Below are 9,421 nucleotides of genomic sequence, written 5' to 3'. Positions count from 1 at the left end.
GTGAACCAGGTTCGGAGTTTTGCGGCCGGGAAAACTTTGTTCAGACTGGTGGAAAGTCTTCTGTTCAGTAGATCGGCCGGTATATCTCCCTTAAACGGGAGGCTAATGTAAACTGGTTTCCTTCCAGCTGTGGCTGTGATGGTATTTGCTTCTTCCCTGTTCAAATGTTTTGTAAGAGATTTGTCGGGGAATCCACTGTCTCTCAGGACGTTGGTGAGAGTTTGGAATGCTTGTTCCAGTACATCCGCAGAGCATATTTTCTTCGCTCTGTTAGTTAGGCTGCGGATCAGGTTCCGTTTCTGCTTTAGTGGCACGAAGCTGCTAAAGTTGATGTATTGACCTGGCCAAGTAGGTTTTCGGTACACCGATCGTTTCAGTGTACCATCGTGACGTCGTTAAGGGCCAACATCTAGGAAGTGGAAAAAGTTGTCGGTTTCTCCTTCCGAGGTGAATTGAAGGGCAGTGTGCTCCTGCACACAACGTGATACCCAGCGAAAATTTCCGCGTTGTTTACTAGGCACCGGCTAACCACCCCAAATCAGTACAGTCGCGCACAATTGCAGTGGCTGAAGCTATCGCCATACGACATCGCGACCCGGTACTCTGTCAGCAAAAACGCTTTGTTCGTGTGTTGTCCTTACCATTGTCCAACTCACCTCCCCCCACACATGCATCGTGCGCTGAACACACAACTACAACACCCCCGAACTGACTAGCTCAAGTCATCCTACTGGCGACCTGAACTAATTGTTCTTTGATAGGTAGCCAATGTCATCTTACTCGATTCTCTGTCCTTTTACACCATACTCATTCAAATATGTTAAATACCGCTCTCTTAACTTTTGCAGTTTTATGCCTTGAAAAGTTCTTGCCGAAAACATGTTCGTCAACCCATCTCTGTTCTTATTTTAAATGGGTATTTTCGGAACAATAGAGGTTGTTTGTCTGGGAAATGCTGGATACAAATTAAGCATCCGAGTTGCATAATTATAAGATCAGTGAACGCTGTGCCGTAACAAATCCACCCCAGTGTCTCGGACGTGATATTGACAGTGATCACATATAAAGGAAGCGTTTGTGTCAAACTGTGTGCTCAAATGCTATTTTTAATCATGCGTATAACCATTGTTATACTATCTTCATCCCAAACGTTGCTGCGAGATATGTTTGAACCACCTGTGCAGATCCAAACACATCAATCCATCTTTGTACTTGCAAAACGACCGGGGAATCCATCTTGTTTAGCGTGCTGTTGGAGCCTCAGGAACAAGAGGCTACGACTACTGCAGTATATGATCGCGTCAAATCTTCTGGCGTGGTACACATCATGTCTTCCTGATCTGTTTGCAGATTACCTACAACAGCTTCCACAATTTGTAGTCCGAATGTTCCATTGCTGTCTCTGAACTTCGTGGGTTCGCTTTGCGTATTTGCCTACAGATACTGTGTTCGGGCTTCCTCCCAAATGAGTCGTTTATGATTGCATTTTGCTGGCATTTGTCGCACCAACTAGTTACAGTGATGAATTTGATGTTCAGAAGAGTCAACCGTAGCTGCTGACGTTCTGGTCAGCCTGAATTCGATCCTGAACAATGACAGAATGATGCCAGTTAGCTTACATGGACGAAGCGCACATATATTGGGAAGATTTATAAAAATTAACTGATAATTATTGCTGCAGGGCAAAACGCATTCGCACGTATCAGTTCTTTTCCAAACTTGATATGATACAATATTGTACTCTCTTGCAAATGAGACACCCTGCCGGTGCACTGAAAATAGCCACTGACAATAACACAAATGAACTCTTCGTGGTGCATTAGAATGCGGTGAGCTCTCGGTGTCCTGCAGCGAATTGAATTCCCACAATATTCCTGAATAAATGGATTTGACGAAATCAACCATTTACCAGTTCAACGAAGGTGATTTTGCTGGAGTGGAATGTTTCACACTACCGAGTCAGCTTCTTCATCTGTTAGGTTAGACATGCGAGCCTAAGTTTGCAAAACGATGACTCATTCAACACTGGTCGGAATGCTGAAGCCGCGGAAAAAATATAGAACCTTAGATTGCATCGGAGGTGTGCCTTCGAAATTGTGGTGAAACCGAGGGAATGAGATTTGCTCTGATACGCATAAGAGAGGTTCCGGGCACTTTCCGATGTCTGTTCATGCTCTTATGGGTTAAAATTGGAAGTGAATGACAACAACCGAATGTGTAAGCCAAGAACACCGAAAGATGTAAGATGTTTACTTCCCGTTGTTCGTGCTTCATTTAGTCTGCCCGGCAGGTTCATTAGAATATCCCGTTATTTAGCGTAGACAAGTGCTGTTTTTTCGTTGAGTTGACTTGAGCCGTTGTTTATACAGCAGCACAGTCTTTTCAAGACAAGCCTGGTAGTTTTGCCAGCGTGTGCGTTTCAATTCATCAATTATGCATATTATATATACATATATAATTTATATAATAGCCATATCATTCGCCAGGTTAGTAATGATAGGTTTCTTTACGATTCCCCGCTAAACTGTACAAACATTTCAAACGCAGGGTCCAATGACAATCCGCTGGAAACTTCTGAACTTCCACGGTAACACTTCTCTGTGTCGAATTCCGGGTCCTTATCGCGGAGGGCGTTTAGAGGCTTGGCGCATAGAAAATTATGTACACACCGATTGGTTTATACACGATTTTGTGCCATCATTTCGTCTTGAATCTCGCTTGCATCAATAAGATAATCTCCAGTTTAATGTCTTCAGGGAAATAGCCCAAAATTTGCTAGCCTCTAGAGAATTTCTTCTCGAGGACTAACTCTGGCTATTGATCGACTCTGAGACTTCCTAGAAGATTGACTGTCGGATTCAACTAGACTTAAATAGCCTCACTAATTTTCTTCATTCAATTTTACAGCCATCGTGTTGCCTTGTCGCTGAATCAATGCTGTGTAGTTTCCTCGGCTGCTGCGCATGCACATCAACTTAGTTTATAACGTTATTCCCTATATTTAATCAGGTTCATCAAGATGCCAGATAAACGATGGTAGTTGGCTCGCAGCGCTGTGCGTGTAGCCCAGTGCATGAGCTTAGAAGTAACAACACGGTTCATTTCATATTGGACGGTATATTTTATGTACCTATACGAATTTTGCGGCCTTTGTTAACTTCGATTATGTTCAAAGTAGGATTGTGGAATCGTAGGTAATCCAGGGCCAATGCTCCAAAAACACATGGAGTGTTTCCTAATCCTATCCATCTTTCTTCAAATCATAGGAATAGGATTATACGCTTTAATATTTACCTTTTTGCGAAATCCAGCTTGTCAGTCTGGTGTTGGGTTGTACGTAAAAGAACCGTTTAAGATACCTGGTGAGTTTAGATTTGCTGTGGGACACCTTCCGATAAGTTGAAACCTGCTTCGTTTAAACAGCAATGGTTGCTAAAATATTTGATTGCCCCACAGTGCAACGGGCATACGGTCACCAAGCATTTCAGTCCACTACTTTGTACCATATAAATAGCTGCAGAATGGACTACCGATAAAAGGGCAGCTTGGTGTGTTTACGTATGAGTTGCATGTCTTCTTGGATAATCTCACTAAACGATATTATTATGACTGGAAATCTTTTTTCAAATCGATCTTGTTTTCAAGCAAATCCAAAGTAAAATTAACTGCCAAATACCTCGCAGTATACGGAGCTAAGTGAGAATGAGCAGCGTTTATGTCCGTAAGAGTCGTGATGTAGTCAAACTGTGCTGCGGTTAGAGTACAGAACAAACACTATAGAGTACCGTTTCTTTCGTTAAACAAACAGTATATATATATATATATTTCTACTGGAAGCGCTAGCCTCATTCTTAAAAGTCTCACAAACACGGTATCGTCTGGACGTAAAAGCCTACTGAAAAAATTCGTGAAACTCTTCCATGCCCATCAAGTCTGGATAACGATGTACTTCACTCATTAAAATATCGTGCCAAGTGAATTCTTGGGCGTCTAGGTTCGACGTAGTTAATATATGTCGTCATAATAGAGATAATTTTGTACATTCAGATGAGTTTGCTGTTCTAATTGAATTCGCTTGCAAGTAAGGGCAAGTAAGATCAAAGTGTTGTTTACAAGTGAAGTTATTTTGCCTGTCCAAGATTTGAAGAGGAGCGAGTCAAAGAGCACGGTCGTTTGATATCCGCGTGAGCCATATGACCTGTGGATTCCGCGATCCACCAGGCGCATCTATGCGTGATGAGTAAAAAATATAACAATCCGTAAATCAGAAGAAATCCAAATGATATTATTGTCGGCGGTATAAATGGGATGCCAAAAATTAGCGCGAGGACAAATAATGAAATTTGCTGCCACTAAACCATATTGTATCCAGTTGATACATTCGTTCGTCAGGAAATTGATATTTTGGGCCTTACCACTTTCAATTTGAGAGACTGGGAAAATGTATATACTGCGTAGAGAGGATTGTGAACTTTCATGTATTGTCAAATCAAGTGAAATGGTAACGATAACTGCTTGTAAGGCCGATGTGTTGCTGAATGGGTTACACGAAGTCAGAAGCCGATAGATCAGGCTAACTTTCTAGCTTATTACCACTAGTAAAAATGTGAACGCAAACTTGCAGATATTGAAGATTATCAGGTGTTCCATAGCGGCAAAATCATTTTTTTTTCTGATGTAAATGTGTTCCTTCTTTTGTCAGTTAGGCTCAGTACTGATTGCGACTCCATATATTTGTAAATGCGTACATCGATTATCGGGCCTTAACATGGCTTAGCGTTTTGGTATACACCGGGAACTCGAAGATCATTGGAAAAACATTCGAAGGTTACTAGTTATGAGCTCATGCAAAAATACGTTCAATCAAAGAAACTGCCAGCTGAGCGTTAGGAAAAAACAATTGGATTTGATACAACAGTGAATTTGAGAGCCTGCGATTTTGGTGCAAACTTTCTAAATGAAGATTATGAAGTCCTTAAGAAGAATCAGGCGCTTTACTAACCATATTGAAAGATGCGTGACACCAAGGATGGTGCAGTAAAGCCCACAATTTGACCGATTGCCAGAATCCAGCCTTGTGAACTTATGCCTCAAATCGGTTTAGGCGTCGTGAAGCCCCGTCCAACAAAGTGATGTCCATCGTGCCCATGCCAACACTGCTTTGTAGCAGCAACCGCCATCTTCAATGCCGTTTATCCGACAAATTCCAAAGCAGAGAACTCGCCAGTTCACGCTGTTTGCAAGTGAGGCAGCAGGTTTCCTTGCTGATTCAAAAGCTTTTTTCCATTCAGTTATTCCCTTATTATTTTGGAAATTTGCGGAATCGGTAAATAGTGCCGCTGGACGTAATTCTATGTTTCACCTTTTACTGAAAGCGAATGACAATATAGTCACGAGTTTTTGAAAACAGGGCTTATAGTTTTTTGTTCAGTTCCTTAGTTTTATTTAGGTAACCTGTTCTTCGACATCCCAAAAAACTCAACTCACCAATCCTGGCGACTTTTAAGTGATTCCAAATGTGGAAACCGCATTCATTTTGTGTCTGTGTATCGTTTTGCCTAATTTACTGCCCACTGCGACCGCTGCGTGATACAGGAAAAAGCTTTTCAAAGCTGCTTGCGAGTTGAGCAGGCGTGATCAACTAAGGCGTTTTTGCTAAGGGTTACGAATTCATGCGCACTTGCACCAAGACCACTTTCTCGCTGCTGATGGCCGCGATTGCCACAATAAATTTCATTAATTTAGGCTCTGTGTTTGAGTTTAAAGTTTGTGGTTTATTGAGAAGAAAAAGGCCTCCACTGCAGAGTTATTCATTGGAAAATACTAACTGATCTGTTACAGAAAATTGGACGGGAGAGCGAAACTCTAATTTGTATTACAGTTACAAAAACTATACATCCATCTTCTCCTGAACGCGACTTCTTGAACGCTCTTTGATATTCATTGTCTCCAGGCATTCATTGCTCAAATCCAAGCAAAACATTAAAAAGCCACAAATTCCGCAACAGATCTCCCCTTTTTCATGAGACGCAAAGCTAAATTCCAACAACAACACATACTACTGGCATGCCTCCCAATCTGTGGTATCACCGTTACACACCTTCAGCTTTTTAAGGTCGTTCGCGTGCCTTCGATTTTCGTTCATTTCCGTCAGGTCGGTTTCGGCGGCGGGTATCGTCGGCCACTCTTCGGGTGTATCAAACCACCCTCGAAGCTGTGTCCCATTTACTCTTTTTGATACTTGATCGTCTTCAATTGTATGGACGTTCTACCGGCGGTCGGTAGCGACAAATGTCCCCTGCCAACGACTGCCTAGCTTCCGCGACACTAGTCTACTACTTCTAGGGTTATTGTGGTCCCTCCACTTGACCCTTGATGTGGTGGATTACCGCTCCGCTGATCGTCATCTCCCGTTGATTAGGCGCAACTGCAGCCTCGATACAGCGCGAGAGATGTTGTCGTTATCACGTTGCATTGATTCCCGCTGGCTGTCACTGTAAAGAGGCCCATCAGGTCGACAGACCACAACTCGCCGATTTTTGAGACAGGAATAGGTTCCATGGGATTGTTTGCCCCCGTCTTATCCGCTTTCATTAGTTGGCAATGCCTCCAGGACACCACATAATCACTCACCTCAATTCTCATTCCGGGCCAGTAGGTCCTCTGCCAAATTAGGTCGTATGTCTTGGTACACCTTGTGCATGCCATCACATGGCATTCGACGATGAGGTTCCGTTCCAAGAGGCAAGCTATCACGGGCAGCCCAACATTCGAATCAGTAGCGTTACAGAAAATTATGCATGCTTCATTCAGCCCCGGCCGATCAAAGTGACTCTGGAAATTTTCCAATTCCTTGTCTCCCTCTCTTGCATCCAACAAGGTGGCTGCAACATTCCGTAACACAGAAGACTGCCGTTGCAGTTGCACCAACCTTCCGGGACCCAGTTCGACGACGAGGCCGTTGGGTCAATCATGATCCTTTGGAGCTCATCTTCAGCCTCTTATCTTGACAGCCATTCAGCTAAATGGTTCTCCTTCGCTGGCACGTGTTGGATTGTGAAGTAGTACTCTTGCATCCCGAGTGCCCAGCGCGTAGGCTTTCAGCGAGAATCTCTGGTGGTGCTGATCCACTTCAGGGGGTTGTGATCGGTCAAGAAATAAAATTTTGCCCCAGCAGTTATGGCCTCCATTTATCCAGGACCAAGACGATCGCTAACATTCCTCTTAAGTTTGAAGGTCAGTTGTTGATCCAACATCCGCGCTTTGACAAGTTCAAATCCTCATGTTCTTCTGCGGTCCATTCAAATTTTCGATTTTGCCCGATCAAGATGTAGAGCGGCACAGCGATCGTGTGGAAATCCTAAACAAACCGGCTTTAGTATGCTGCTCGTCCAAGAAACTGTCTTAAAGGCCGCTTTGAATTGGGGACAACACAATCCTTGATCTGTGCTAAGTTTTTGGGCAGTGAGCTAAATTCTCCCTGACCCAGTTTATGCCCCAGCAGTGTCACCGAAATTCGAGGGAGCTGTGTCTTCTATTCATTTAACCGCAGGCCTGCCTCCCGAATCCTATTCAATATGGCCTACAAGTGAACTGAGTGCTCTGGTTCCGAATTGCTGTACACAAAAGTATCGTTTCCGTACACGGCAACATTGTGGAGTCCCTTCGTTAAACGAAGCATCAAGCGCCGGAATGTGAATGGTGCCCCGGACAAACAAAACGTCATCCGTCTAAAATAATATTAGGTGTCCACAACCGTAAACGCCGTCTTTTCCCGTTCCTTCTCCTTGTTAGGTAGTTCTAGTATCCGGAACGCAAGATAAACACAGTGAAGTATCGTGAATGCTGGAGGGAATCGAAAATTTCTGCAACCGAAGGCACTGCTACAGCCCGATTTGCGGTCAGTTCATTCAAGCGCCGGAAATCCACGCAAACCCGTATTTTCCGTTTGTTTCCTTACAACTGCAACTGGGAAATTGTACGCACTATTGGCTCCTCCGAATATGCCATTCTTCAACACCTCCTGAATCTGCTCATGGACTTCCTCCCGTAGATGCAGCTGCAACCGACGGATGCCATAAGGTCAAAAACGTTTTAACGACAGAGAAATCTTGTTTTCGATCCACGGGCAGAAGCCAACCGGATCATCATCGCCCGTGCACAGTTCGGAGTATTCCTCAACGACGGACCGTATTGACGGTACATTCCAAGGCGGAAGTTTTCGGACGCACAGCTTACTCATGGCAGCATCTGCGTAACCTTCAAGATTGATTGTGCCATCCCTTGCCACCGGCTTCCCCTATTTTTGGTCAGTCACGTAATCTGTCCCCCTGAGAAAATCTGCCCTTACTATTGTCTGTTCTACGCATGGGCTGATCAGGAATGCGTGCTTTATGGACTTGTCGCCTAGGCGTATCGAGTGCATTGACAATCCGTCAATATTCAGTCGATATCCACCCATTACTCTCACGGCTAGCGCGCACGGCCTGCGTTCAGCTTGGATCCCTGTCCGCCTCATCTATACGCCTACTCCTGTACCAATCAAACATAACTCCCTTTCCCCGTCTACTTCGACAACGGTTTGTATGGTAGCTAGTGTGCGCGCAAATCACAACCCACTCAGGAAAAGAGGAGTACTCTAACGTTTTATTCTGTACAGGTGATCGGTTACGGGACACTGAATCCACCAGTGGCCAGGCTTGCCACACATGTAGCACCGGATAGTTCGACCGTGTCTGCGCAATTGGGTCTTGACGGCCAGCGGCTTGCCGCACAGTGAATTTGTCTGCAAAATCCCCGTGGGTGAAATCAAAACTTCAACGTCAAAATATTGCACTTCTCTGCATGTGCGCAGTTCAAAAATAACCCTCATCCGCTGTCGGTTTTTGCGATTTGTTTTAATCGATCTCTTTTGAAAAGTATTGGCGCACATTAAGCTTTGAAATTCGTGTCCTATGTCTTTGGAAGTGCCTTTCTTTGAGAAGTTTGTGGGTGCATCGATTTTCTCCTTGACGGCATATTTCACGCCCTCCAAGACCACCGGATAGCCATGGAATCCGAAGAAGCTAGTAAGCCTAGGGTATTTCCCAATAAAAAAATTACGCGAAGCACTAGCTCTCCAGTGCGGTTTTGTCTACAGCGGCAAAGAAACCAACTGGCGGTGACCTCTTATTTTTGGAACTCAACCACAAATTATCAAAGTTTTTGCGTGATCGGCTTTTAGTTGATCGACGCCTAACCGAAGACGACTTGGGCGCATGCAAGGCCCTGGTCAAATATGGAACGCCGTCGTGTGAGTTGCGGCAGTTTGTTGGGGGTGAATTCAGAAACATTCTCACCACTGTGGATATACTCAATCACCGGCGGAGGTGTCGGCAGGCACTGTTAAGTAGGTTCCGCATAGTTGGTTTTAATGTAGCAG

Source organism: Opisthorchis viverrini, assembly GCF_000715545.1.
Source record: "Opisthorchis viverrini unplaced genomic scaffold opera_v5_479, whole genome shotgun sequence".
NCBI lineage: Eukaryota > Metazoa > Platyhelminthes > Trematoda > Opisthorchiida > Opisthorchiidae > Opisthorchis > Opisthorchis viverrini.
The sequence above is the reverse complement of the archived record's forward strand: the minus strand, read 5'-3'. Positions refer to the sequence as shown.